A 14,954-nucleotide genomic window follows, 5' to 3' on the forward strand; every position below is an offset into this window, starting at 1 on the left:
CCGACCCACAATTATTCATTAAAACACTGTCCTTATCCATATGTCTCACTGTCATGTTTATAATAAATCAAGTGACCATATATGTGTTCATCAATTTCTAGATTCTACTTGGTTACATTGGTCACTTTTGTCTTTCCTTGTGCTCATATGTTGTCTTAATTACTGTATCTTTGAAATAATTCTTGATATATAGCATCCTAAATCTTCCATCCATGTTCTTTTTCAAGAATGCTTTGCTAATTCTTCGTCTTTTGAATTCCCATATATTATAGAAACAAGTTGTCTGTTTACACACATACACACACGTTTGCTTGAGTTTTGAATAACGTGTCCTTTGTATCCATAGATTTAATTGAGAATTAACATCATTGTAATATGGAGTCTTCTAATCCATTAACTTTTAAAATTTCTCTCAATTATAGTTTGAAGTTTTCACTTAAAATTTGTTGCATATCTTTTGTTGGATTTACTCATAAGTATTTGATTTTTTTCAATGTTATTATAAATAATATCTATCTTTAAGTTTCAGTTTTTAATTATTGGTATGGTAGGGGAGAAAAATCTTCTATTCTTTAGGTCCTTCCAGCTAGACTAAGAATTGAATCAACATGAGACAGGTTAACAGGAGAAAAAAACCCGAAGTTTTATTATGTGCACAGAGGTTCAGGAATGAAATTGAGACCTAAAGAAATGACCAAGGCAGGCAGTTTTTATACTTTTCAGACAAAGAGACAATATATCTGTGAGGCATTGAAAGGACAAAAAAAAAAAAAAAAAAAAAAAAACCTTTAACTTTGGGAGCCTCAATTAGTAAGGAATTCTAAATAGAGTTTGGGCTGGGATAGCAAATTAGTAAAAAGTAGCAAGGGTTGTTTATATAAGTTTCTCTGCTCTAAATTTCCCACCTCTCATTATAAGGGTGTCTCTTTACCTCCAGCTACAGGGAGGGTATATTTCACATGGAGATTTATTTCCTGCTTTCAGGGGGAGGAGGGTCTCCACGGAGGAATCTGAGTGTCCCAGCAAAGGTTGTCTCTTAAGTGACTTTTGGTTAAAATAATCAGTATGACCAAGAGGCACACTTTGAGGCAGTCTGTCCTTGGCCCCTACAGCATATAGACAGAGTTATTTTTTTATAGTTGTCTACTTGTATATCATGATGAATTCACTTATTAATTCTAATTGATTTCATTGTAGATTATTTTGGATGTTTTTTGTGCACCATTAGGTGTTCTGTGAATAACAATACTTTTCTTTTTCTTTTCAATCCTTACATCTTTTCTTCTTGTTTTTTGTTTGACTATTTATTTTGCCTATTGCAGTCACCAGAATTTCTAGTCAATGTTGAAAAAGTTGTGACATTGGATTTTATATTTCTTCTTGATCACTTTTAGGAAATTATGATGTTCTAAGAATTTGTTGATTTTCTCTACATTTTAAATTTATTGGATGTAATTCCTCACAATAGGGTTGGCAAACTTTCTATAAAGGAGAAGCTAGTAAATGTTTTATGTTTTGAGGACAATCTGGTCTGTGTTGTAACTGTTCAACTCTGCATAGCAAGAAAACAGCCATATACAATATATAAATGAGTAGGTGTGGTTGTCTTCCAATAGAATTTTACTTACAAAAATATTTTTTTAAGTTTTCAAAAACAGGTAGCAGCCTAGATTCAGCTCAGGGGGTGTACAATATCTTCCTGTATTTTTTTTTAAGATTTTATTTATTTGAGAGAGAGAGACAGATAGTAACAGAAATAGTGAGAGAGAGCACAAACAGAGGGAGTGGGAGAGAGAGAAACAGGCTTCCTGCTGAGCAGGAAGCCTGACGTGGGGCTTGATCCCAGGCCTCCAGGATCATGACCTGAGCCGAAGGCAGATGCTTAACTGACTGAGCCATTCAGGCGCCCCTCTTCCTGCATTTTTAAGGTCTGTTTTCTTTTTCACTTCCAACATTAACAATGTGTGCTTTCTTTTGTCTTTACTGATTGGTTTTCATAGAAGTCTATCAAATAAGCAAGTCTTTTCCAGGAAACAATTTGTGTCTTTGTTAATTTTCTCTGTTCTTTCTTCTTTGCTGAGGCTTAACTTGCTGCTTCTTTACTAGCTTCAGAGGATGCGAGGGTATTGCTGATACTGCACCAAGTAGCCCATGATGTCATCTTCCTAGACCCTCTAGTAGTCTGTAGCTGTTGAAAGCCTTCTTAAAAAGATCATACTCATGCACCTATAAGTAGTTATTAAATATTCAAAACATTTCTCTATAGTAAGTATAAACAGTGAAATTATTAAAATTATTAAAAAATGGTCTTTAGTAATCATTCTGGAGGAAAGTAAGCATGGAGCAACTGAGGAGTTGGGGTACCACTCTGCAGGCAGTCTTGGGGGGAGATGGGCCTCCTGAGAAAAAAATTACAGATAACATCACTAAAGGGGCACAAAAAATAAGCTACATCTGATGTCTCACAACAAGCAAAGAGACCCAGGAGGCTGTGCCAAAGGAAGGCTCAATGTGATCACACCCCAGAACCCTTGTCCATTCAGCCACACTGCCAGAGTTTATGAAAAAATAGAACAAGATATAGGTGATAATAAGTCTCCTTGAAGAATATGATCACTAGGAACAGTGTTGAATGTCACAATAATTGGTAACAATAATTTAGCAACAATTCATGGCTAAACATTTTCTATTGAATGGTAGTTAATAATAATGGCTGAGGGGCGCCTGGGTGGCTCAGTCATTAATCATCTGCCTTTGGCTCAGGTCCTTATCCCAGGGTTCTGGGATCAAGCCCTGCATCAGGATCCCTGCTCAGCAGGAAGCGTGCTTCCTCTCCTGCTCCCCCTGCTTGTGTTCCCTCTCTCACTGTGTCTCTCTCTGTCAAATAAATAAATAAAATCTTTAAAAAATAATAATAATGGCTGAATTACAAATAACCTCACATAAATTTTTTCTTGAACTTATTCCTAGTTTCCTTGCCAACTACTTTGTCATTATTTAAATATATAAATTAATTAAAATAACAAGTTTATTGGTACTTTAACAACTGACTAAAGAGGTTTTCCAAAGATTGAATTTTTCAGAGATGGGACACCAGGTCAAAATGTTTGTCCTTCAAATGTTGAAGAAATCGAAGGAGATCATTTGGGAGTAATTCTACAAGAAGTAGTGTGTAACAGGATGGGAGTATCACAAGGAAAATCTACAGTGCCAGCCCTGGGTTGGAGCTTAGAGAAATGAAGACAGAAGGTCTTGTGGTTCTAGCAAACCCCAAATAGCCACAGTGGTGCAATTTTGTTAAAACTACACTTCCAGGAGGGGAGGAGCAAGATGGCGGAGGAGTAGGAGACCTAAATTTCATCTGGTCCCAGGAATTCAGCTAGATAGGGATCAAACCATTCTGAACACCTATGAACTCAACAGGAGATAGAAGAAAAGAATAGCAGCAACTCTCCGAACAGAAAAGCGACGACTTCCTGGAAGGTAGGATAAGTGGAGAAGTGAATCTGAGGCAATATTCGGGAAGATAGATGGCGGGGGAGGGGGCCTTCGTCAGCCACTAATGGCAAGTGATAGAGTAGCAGAGCACAAAATCGGAACTTTTAGAAGTCTGCTTTGTGGGGCACCTGGGTGGCTCAGTCGGTTAAGCAGCTGCTTTCGGCTCAGGTCACGATCCCAGGGTCCTGGGATTGAGCCCCACGTCAGGTTCCCTCCTCGGTGGAGAGTCTGCTTCTCCCTCTCCCTCTGCCTGCCTCCCTGCCTACTTGTGCTCTCTCTCTATCTCTCTGTCAAATAAATAAATAAAATCTTAAAAAAAAAAAAGAAAGAAGTCTGTTTTGCTGAGGGACATTGCTCCAGTGGCTAAGCGGGGGGTGGAACCCTCTCTGGGACAGTGTGGTCTCAGGACCTTGGGGTCACAGAAAGACCGGGGGTGCTTGAGTGTGGCAGAGCTCTCAGGTATCAGAGTGGGAAAACTGGCTGCAGAGACAGAGCCTAGGAGTAGGCTCTCAGCTTGGGGTTGCCATAAACCATGATCCGCGGCACAGGCCACTGCTCCTCCAGCAGGGACCCAACAAGCGGCAGATTGGGGAAACTCCCCTTCCTCCCCCAGAAGGAGTGGCACAGGAGTGCACTGCAGGGATCTGCTGGGTTTGAAGACTCCAAACGGGGTCATGTGCCAGAGATAGAAATGCTCGATCACTGGCCAGATGAGCACGGAGTGCAGCTAGAGATGGGGAGACAGGAGTGATTGACTGCTTTTCTCTGGAGGTGCACTGAAGAGTGGGGCCCTAGTTCTTGGCTCCTCCAGGGCAGAGATTGGGAGGCCATCATTTTCACTCTCGTCCTCCAAAGCTGGACAGAAAGCTTGCAGGGAATAAGAGCTCCCGAGAGCAAATCCGAGCAGATTACTTAGACCGGACCTGGCAAGGGTGGGGCAATTCCGCCTCTGGCAAACACATTTGGGAACCACAACAACAGGCCCCTCCCCCAGAAGATCAGCAAGAACAGCCAGCCCAGACCAAGTTTACTGATCAGTGAGAACGGCAGAACTCCAGTGCTAGGGGAATACTGCACATAGAATTCATGGCTTTTTTCCCCATGATTCTTTAGTCTTTCAAAGTTAATTTTTTTAACTTTCTTCTTTTTTCTTTAATTTTTCTTTTTCCCTTTATCAACCAACATCTTATCAAACCCTTTTTTAAAAAATCTTTTTTATTTTTCATTTTTAGAGTCATATTCTATCCCTTCATAGTAGTTAACCATATGTTGTTTTTTTAAAATGTTGAGATACAGTTTCTTTTAACAGACCAAAAATATACCCTAAATCTCTAGTGTATGGCTTTGTTCTAGTCTCCTGCCTGATCACATTCTCTCCCTTTTTTTTTAATCCTCTTCTTTCTTTTTTCAAACAACTTCTTATCAATTCCTTTTTTAAGATCTTTTATAATTTTCATCTTTACAGTCATATTCCATCCCTTCATCATATTAACACTTATTTTTGTCCATATGTTTTTCTTTCTTTAAAATTTTGGGAGGGACCTTCTTCTAACAGACCAAAATACTCCCAAAATCTAGTGTGTGGCACTGATCTATGCACCAACCTGATCATATTTGATCATATTCTGTTTTTTTCCTTTTGTTTCTATTTGTTTGTTTTTATCTTTATCTTTTTCTTTTTTTTTCTTTTTTCTTTCCCTTTCTTTTCCCCCAGTTTCAGGTCTCTTCCGATTTGTTTAGTGTATATTTTCTGGGGATGTTGTAACCCTGTTAGCATTTTGTTCTCTCATTCATCTATTCTCATCTGGACAAATTGACAAGATGGAAAAAATCACCTCAAAAAAAAGAACAAGAGGCAGTACCGACTGCCAGGGACCTAATCAATATGGACATTAGTAAGATGTCGGAACTAGAGTTCAGAATGATGATTTTAAAGATACTAGCTGGCTTGAAAAAAGCATGGAAGTTATTCGAGAAACCTTTTCTGGAGAAATAAAAGAATTAAAATCTAACCAAGTCAAAATAAAAAAGGCTATTAATGAGGTGCAATCAAAAATGGAGGCTCTAACTGCTAGGATAAATGAGGTAGAAGAGAGAATTAGTGATATACAAGACCAAGTGATGGAAAATAAAGAATCTGAGAAAAAGAGAGATAAACAACTACTGGATCACGAGGGCAGAATTCGAGAGATAAGTGATACCATAAGACGAAAAAGTATTAGAATAATTGGGATACCAGAAGAAGAAGAAAGAGAGAGAGAGGCAGAAGGTATATTGGAACAAAATATAGCAGAGAACTTCCATAATTGGGGGAAGGAAACAGGCATTATAATCCAGGAGGCACATAGAACCCCCTCAAAATCAATAAAAATAGGTCAACACCCCGACATCTAATAGTAAAACTTAGGAGTCCCAGAGACAAAGAGAAAATCCTGAAAGCAGCTTGGGAGAAGAGGTCTTTAACCTATAATGGTAGAAATATTAGATAGGCAGCAGAACTATCCACAGAGACCTGGAAGGCCAGAAAGGACTGGCTTGATATATTCAGGCCACTAAATCAGAAAAATATGCAGCCAAGAATACTATATCCAGCTAGGCTGTCACTGAAAAGAGAAGGAGAGATAAAAAGCTTCCAGGACAAACCAAAACTAAAAGAATTTGCAAACATGAAATCAGCCCTACAAGAAATCTTGAAAGGGGTCCTCTAAGCAAAGAGAGAGCCTAAAAGTAACATAGACCAGAAAGGAACACAGACAATATACAGTAACAGGCACCTTACAGGCAATACAATGGCACTAAATTCATATCTTTCAATAGTTACCTTGAATGTAAGTGGGCTAAATGTGCCAGTCAAAAGACACAGACTATCAGATTGGATAAAACAACAACAACAACAACAACAACAACAACAACAACAACAACAAACCAAGACCCATCGATATGCTGTCTGCAAGAGACTCCTTTTAGACCCAAAGACACCTCCAGATTTAAAATCGGGGGGGTGGGGGTGGGGGAACCATTTACCATGCTAATGGACATCAAAAGAAAGCTGAGGTGGCAATCGTTATATCAGACAAATTAGATTTTAAACCAAAGACTATAATAAGAGATGAGGAAAGACACTATATCTTAAATAAAGGGTCTATCCAACAAGAAGTTCTAACAATTGTAAATATCTATGCCCGTTACATGGGAGCAGCCAATTGTATAAGCTAATTAATAACAAAATCAAAGAAACACATTGACAATAATGCAATAGTAGTAGGGGACTTTAACACCCCCTTCACTGAAATGGACAGATCATCTAAGCAAAAGATCAACCAGGAAATAAAGTCTTTAAATGACACACTGGACCAGATGGACCTCACAGATAATTTCAGAACATTCCATCCCAAAGCAACAGAATACACATTCTTCTCTAGTGCCCATAGAACATTCTCCAGAATAGATCACATCTGGGTCACTCCGGTCTCAACCAGTACCACAAGATTGGAATCATTCCCTGCATATTTTTGGACCACAATGGTTTGAAACTAGAACTCAATCACAAGAAGAAAGTTGGAAAGAACTCAAATACATGGAGGCTAAAGAGCATCCTACTAAAGAATGAATGGGTCAACCAGGGAATTAAAGAAGAATTTTAAAAATTCATGGAAACAAATGAAAATGAAAACACAACCGTTCAAAATCTTTGGGATGCAGTAAAGGCGGCCCTAAGAGGAAAGTATATAGCAATACAAGCCTTTCTCAAGAAACAAGAAAGGTCTCAAATACACAACCTAACCCTACACCTAAAGGAGCTGGAGAAAAAACAGCAAATAAAGCCTAAAGCCAGCAGGAGAAGAGAAATAATAAAGATCAGAGCAGAAATCAATGAAATAGAAACCAAAAGAACAGTAAAACAGATCAACGAAACTAGGAGCTGGTTCTTCGAAAATTAATAAGATTGATAAACCCCTGGCCAGACGTATCAAAAAGAAAAGAGAAAGGACCCAAATAAATAAAATCATGAATGAAAGAGGAGAGATCACAACCAACACCTAAGAAATACAAACAATTATAAGAACATATTATGAGCAACTCTATGGCAGCAAATTAGATAATCTGGAAGAAATGGATGCATTCCTAGAGATGTATAAACTACCAAAACTGAACCAGGAAGAAATAGAAAACTTGAACAGACCCATAACCAGTAAGGAAATTGAAGCAGTAATCAAAAAATCTCCCAACAAAGAAGAGCCTAGGGTCAGATGGCTTCCCAGGGGAATTGTACCAAACATTTAAAGAAGAATTAATAGCTATTCTTCGGAAACTGTTCCAAAAAATAGAAATGGAAGGAAAACTTCCAAACTCATTGTATGAGGCCAGCATTACCTTGATCCCAAAACCAGACAAAGACCCCATCAAAAAGGAGAATTACAGACCAGTATCTCTGATGAACATGGATGCAAAAATTCTCACCAAAATACTAGCCAATAGGATCCAACAGTACATTAAAAGGATTATTCACCACAACCAAGTGGGATTTATCCCTGGGCTGCAAAGTTTGTTCAACATCCACAAATCAATCAATGTGATACAATACATTAATAAAAGAAAGAACAAGAAACATGATCCTCGCAATAGATGGAGAAAAAGCATTTGACAAAGTACAGCATTCTTTCTTTATTAAAACTCTTCAGAGTGTAGGGATAGAGGGTACATACTTCAAATTCATAAAAGCCATCTATGGGATACCCACAGCAAGTTTCATTCTCAATGGGGAAAAACTGAGAACTTTTCTCCTAAGGTCAGGAACACGGCAGGGATGCCCAATATCACCACTGCTATTCAACATAGTACTAGAAGTCCTAGCCTCAGCAATCAGACAACAAAATAAATAAAATTCATCCGAATCAGCAAAAAAGAAGTCAAACTCTCACTCTTTGCAAATGATATGATATTTTATGTTTAAAACCCCAAAGATTCTACCCCAAAACTGCTAGAACTCATACAGGAATTCAGTAAAGTGACAGGATATAAGACCAATGCACAGAAATCAGTTGCATTTCTATACGCCAACAACAGGACAGAAGAAAGAGAAATTAAAGAGTCAATCCTATTTACAATTGCACCCCAAACCATAAGATACCTAGCCAAAGAGGCAAAGGATCTGTACTCAGAAAACTATAGAATACTCATGATAGAAATTGAGGAAGACTCAAAGAAATGGAAAAATGTTCCATGCTCATGGATTGGAAGAACAAATATTGTTAGAAAAAATATTGTTAAAATGTCTATGCTACCTAGAGCAATCTACACATTTAATGCAATCCCTATCAAAAGACCATCCACTTTTTTCAAAGAAATGGAACAAAAAATCCTAAAATTTATATGGGACCGGAAAAGACCCTGAGTAGCCAGAGGAATGTTGAAAAAGAAAAGCAAAGCTGGTGACATCAGAATCCCAGACTTCAGGTTTTATTACAAAGCTGTCATCATCAAGACAGTATGGTACTGGCAGAAAAACAGACACTGAGATCAATGGAACAGAATAGAAAGCCCAGAAATGGACCCTCAATTCTATGGTCAACTAATCTTTGACAAAGCAGGAAAGAATGTGCAATGGAAAAAAGACAGTCCCTTCAACAAATGGTGTTGGGAAAATTGGACAGCCACATGCAGAAGAATGAAACTGGACCATTTCCTTACACCACACACAAAAATAGACTCCAAATGGTTGAAAGACCTATATGTGAGACAGGAATCCATCAAAATCTTTGAGAAGAACACAGGCAACAACCTCTTCAACCTCAGCTGCAGCAGTTTCCTCTTCGACACATTGCCAAAGGCAAGGGAAGAAGAGCAAAAATGAATGATTGGGACTTCATCAAGATAAAAAGCTTTTGCACAGCACAGGAAACAGTCAACAAAACCAAAAGACAACCGACAGAATGGGAGAAGATATTTGCAAATGACATATCAATTAAAGGGCTGGTAACCAAAATGTATAAATAACTTATCAAACTCAATACCCAAAGAACAAATAATCCAATCAAGAAACGGGCAGAAGACATGAACAAACATTTCTACAAGGAAGACATTCAAATGGCCAACCCTCAAAAAGTGCTCAACATCACTTCGCATCAAGGAAATACAAAACAAAACCAGAATGAGATACCACCTTATACCAGTCAGAATGGATAAAATTAACAAGTCAGGAAAGGACAGATGTTGGTGAGGATGTGGACAAAGGTGAACCCTCCTACATTGTTGGTGGGAATGCAAGCTGGTGTAGCCACTCTGGAAAACAGTATGGAGGTTCCTCAAAAAGTTGAAAATAGAGCTACTGTATACGACCCAGCAATTGCACTACTGGGTATTTACCCCAAAGATATAAATGTAGTGATCGAAGGCTCACCTGCACCCCCGTGTTTATCCAGCAACAATGTCTACGATAGCCAAACAATGGAAGAGCCCCAAGATGTCCATCAATAGATGAATGGATAAAGATGTGGTATATATATATACAGTGGAATATTATGCTGCCATAAAAAATGAAATCTTTCCATTTGCAACTACATGGATGGAACTAGAAGGTATTATGCTAAGCAAAAGAAGTCAATCAGAGAAAGACAAATATCATACGATCTCATTGATATGAGGAATTTGGGAAACAAGGCAGGGGATGATAGGGGAAGGGACAGAAAAATGAAACAAGACAAAATCAGAGAGGGAGACCAACCATAAGAGACTCTTAATCTCAGGAAACCAACTGAGGGTTGCTGGAGTGGAGGGGAGTGGGAGGGATGGGGTGGCTGGGTGTTGGACTTGGGGAGGGTATTTGCTATGGTGGCACTGTGAATTGGGTAAGACTGATGAATCTCAGACCTGTAACCCTGAAACAAATAATACATTAATGTTAATTTAAAAAGAGAATGAAAAGCAAACTATTTGCCCTATAAGTTTGCAGTTCTAAAAAAAAATGAGTGGAAAGATGCAGAGATTTGGTTAGTATCAGTTATTCCTGACTCCATTTGGCAAAATATTAATGAGTTAATGAAGGAAATGGCCAACTTGTGAAAGTAGAAATAAAGGGAATCATTACAGTACAGAAATTTGATTTTTAAAAGTTAACTATTAGGTGGGGGATGGGTGAAATAGATGAAGGGGATTATGAGTTATAAACTTCCAGTTATAGAATAAATAAGTCATGGAGGTGAAAAGTACAGCATAGGGAGTATATTCAGTAATATCGGAATAATGTTGTGTGGTGACACATGTGATGGTACTTACTGTTTGCTTTGTAGAATACATTGGAAAAAATGACCCTCAGGTTTTGAGACATGTAAGGAAAGGATTCTGACATCCTGCCTACCCATATTGGACTAGGGCAAATATGAAAAATAAAGTTCTATTGTATGAAGTCATGGACATTTTGGTGTTTTTGTTATGTTTTGTTTGTGTGTGTGTGTGTGTGTGTGTGTGTGTGTGTAAGAGAAAGCCTACCCTGACAAATAATATGGATAATAAGTTTTGTTTGATTATTATTTGTTTCTTTGTTTTAGTGGTATGTACATAGCTTACTAGGATACAATAAGAGACATTAACTAAATAAGAATTATTATAGGGACTATAACTTTAAGGATTTTCAAATCAATTTTTCATTTTTAAGTAATAGATCCAGGTAGAAGTGGCACGATGAAAGTATCATCATTGGCTGATTTATAACAAAATGCTCATAGATCTCTCTGAGTTTTGTTAATCTTAATGAAAAAGAGATAAATATTTAAAAACAGTCATAGAAAAATAAAGCCACAACTTACATTTCATAAAAAATATAGGCTAATGTACTACTGATCATTATATCTTATGTCCCATAGCTCTAGAAAATTCTATCATATTTCTCATAATTTTTTTCACTGGGATAGTGGTGTGGGTCTTCTATTCCTAAACCCCTATTGTCCTCATGAAATTTACATGGGAAATAGACAGACTCTAATGGAGAAGGGGTCTCTCAGAAGATTTGGGGGAGAAAAACCTGCCCACAGGTTGCTCCCAGTGTTCTAGAAGATACAGAATCCATTTTTCCAAAAGTATTGTAGGTACAGACAGGAAAGAGTAGGTGGTTTGCAGTTCTGAGTCCTGCTGCTTTAGATGTAGGAGCAGAATAGGGTTGGGATAGTTTAAGCTCAAGGTTTACCAGAGGACAGGAGTTATCCAGGATCAGTAAGTGAGGTTTGGAATGTTCCCCACAAATCCACAGCATCATCTGTGAAAATATAAGCCACTCAGCATCTCAGCAGACATTAGATAAGCTCCCACCATTTGGCAGGTGATAGGCTGGGCCCTGAGTTGACAGCCCTAAGCTGGACAGAGACTGTTCCTGCCTTTATGATGCTTACAGTGCAGAGAAGTCAGGTGTGGTCCAGCATTCAGGGTGTGATGAGAGCCCTGGAGTGGGGAGTGCAAGGCAGTTCAGCCCTGGCAGTTGTGCCTGAAAACATGTCAAAGGTCAGATGGGCCCAATAAGACTCTAAAGCCCAGACAGGCCACTTGGTTCTGGGGAAGTGGGGATAGTAGGGATGGGAGGGGTGTCCAATATAGAACATAAAAAAGAATAGACAGAAGAGAGGGGGGAGAATTGAGAAAATTAAGCTGGGGTTTAGTAAAGAATAAATTAAAAAGTGATTGACGTAAACACCCAGAAATGACACTTTTTTGAGTCAGAGATAAGTAAGTACAGAGAACTTACTCAATCACCACTTTCTATCTGAGCCAGGAAGAATCTGTTTTTAAAAGTCATAATTCTGTAGGACAAAGGGAAGTGAAGGTAAGAAAAACAAAGAAGAACCACAAAGAGAAACCAAATGTGCATTTCTTTATCTGCACAGTTTACATGAACAAACAGGCTGTAGGTCTGAAGTTTGCCAAACTGCATGGTTTGGACCTCAATCTCTTTACACTGAAATAGTCCCATGGGAGACAATTTTACCAGGCCAAGAGGAGAAGAGCAGCTGAGGGAAGACAAGGATCTGAGACAGGAAGGGAACAAATCCTCCTTTAACACTTGACTGGCATCAGCTGTCCAAGTCAGTGAGCAAGATGTGGGACCCTGGGGTTCTGAGTGTGAGGGAGGTGTTGGAGTCCCCAGGGTCCCTGTGAGAAGATGGAGAACTGAGGTGGGGATATGTGGGGAGGAGAGACACCATGGTTACTCCAACAAGGATCCTCCACTCTTGGGCTGCAGTGCCTCAGGAATGTTCTGATGGGCAGGACATACAGTTTCTCTAATCAGCAACATTTTCACTGACTTCTATATTTTTTAATATTATGGTAGAAAGCTTTAAAAACCATAAAATAACATTATATAATGTATAGTGTAGAAAAATAGAGCTATTCAAAAAAGGAGAAAGAAAAGAAAGAAAGAAAGAAAGAAAGAAAGAAAAAAGAAAGAAAGAAACACTCCCATAAAAGTAACCAGTAATAACCAGTTATATTTTACTGTATTTAGTGTCAAGGTATTTTTTTCTATAAATCCACACACATGTATACATTATTAAAAGACTCTTTTTTGTTTGTATTGTTTGGGGTCTGCTTGTGTTATTAATATGATCTGAACATTTTCCAATAAGACTAACCATTCTTCTACAATATTGTTTTTAATGGCTGCTGTACAATCCCAATACATAGACACCCATCAGTTATTGAAACCATTACCTATTGATAGTTATCAAAATTTTGCTATTAGATACAATGCTGAAGTGAGTATCTTGATGTATAAAATCTTTGTGTATATGCATAAATATTTCCTAAAAATAAATTCCTGGAATAAAATTGGCTCAAGAGTCAGGTGATCTTCAAAATTTTTGATTCTTCCCTACCAAACTCTTCTTTAGGATGTTTCAACCATATTCATAAGTTGTGTATTGTAGAGCCCATTTCCCCACTTCGGATTAGCTTGTTTAATTATGAGTGGCCCTGGACACTTTCACCACTGAAATCAGCAGTGACATGAAACCACCTCAAAGATGTATACCTTACAGACCTAAGTAACATCATCCACTGCTGCGAGTTTGACAACTACTTGTCACCTTGTAATCCTATCTTAATTAATCCCCTCTTTTCCTAGTCACTTAATAAATAGCTTCCTCTGGGTTATTTTGGGAGAGATACTATTGCAGGTGTATGTGTGCTTATGCATGTGCATGTGGTTGTGTGTGTGTTTTTATGAGAAGGACATGAATACTTCCCCTCCTAAAGAAGAATGCAAATTCTCCAAGGGGAGGCACTATGTATCCTCCCATCACTTTCCCTGGTACAGGTTCAGGCCTGGCTACACACAGTGGGTCCCCAGCAAAAGATAACATTACCTGAACTAGTGAGTGTGGAAACTGTGTGGGTGATTCAGTGAGTGTGTGGCTATTTACAATGAATGTGCCTCATGAGTGTGTGTCTGCATGTGCTAGGTATCTGGAAGGTAAAATGGGTGAAGAAAACCAGAATATCAGGTTCATATATGTAGGAGTAATTTTAGGGAATAAACAGGAGTCTTAGGGGCAGGGTACTCAGGATGAGAGGTAGCTTGAGAAAGCACCATTGGAACTAAGACATGAGTCCAATGCCAGAAGAGAGCCCTGCTCCAGGTGTGGCTGCCCAGAATGATAGCCTTTGGGTTCCATTATAAAACAGCTATTGCCGGGATGCCTGGGTGGTTCCTTTGGCTCAGGTCATGATTCCGGGGTCCTGGGATTGAGTCCCACATCAGGCTTCTTGCTCAGTGGAGAAACTGTTTCTCCTTCTGCCTGCTGCTCCCCCTACTTGTGCTCTTTCTCTCTCTCTGACAAATAAATAAATAAAATCTTAAAAAAATAAAAATAAATAAAAAATAAAACAGCTATTGCCATTCCAGGGATGCCCCTTAAATATAACCACATGCACACTCATAGCAGCACACGGTACCACGATTAGAAAAATGATGTCTACAGTAACTTCTCTGTCTATAGGTCCTACTCATGATGGTAGAATGAAGAAAGGGCAGATTTAGCCAATGATACAAACAATCAGGAGTGGAAGTACAAGTTATTTAATGGGAGCAGAGCAGGAAACATGTATTCTTCCAATCCAGATGAATCCTGAGCAACTGAGGGTCAGCAAAGCCACTAAGGCCTTCTGCATAATTCAGAGGCTCAGAGTATGTAAGGGAAAGTGTCATATCATATATTTTTGTAATGCAAATAAGAGAGAGACTGAGCCAGGGTGAGAATGTACTGATTAGATCATCTATGCAATGAAGACACAAAAGCAGAAGGGTAGAAGGTAGTCAGCATCCAGTGGTCAGCAACTCAAGGGCATGGCTCCTCAAGGGCATGCCTCCTCAAGGACAGGGCTGTGGACCACATCAGTTCTGCTTGGTCTTCTGGCCTGAGCCTGGAATAATGGTTGAGGGACTTGGTTCTGGTATGTTGGTTTGGCCA

This window comes from Mirounga leonina, unplaced genomic scaffold (genome assembly GCF_011800145.1).
Source record: "Mirounga leonina isolate KUSES-001 unplaced genomic scaffold, KU_Mleo_1.0 Mir_311, whole genome shotgun sequence".
Taxonomy (NCBI): domain Eukaryota; kingdom Metazoa; phylum Chordata; class Mammalia; order Carnivora; family Phocidae; genus Mirounga; species Mirounga leonina.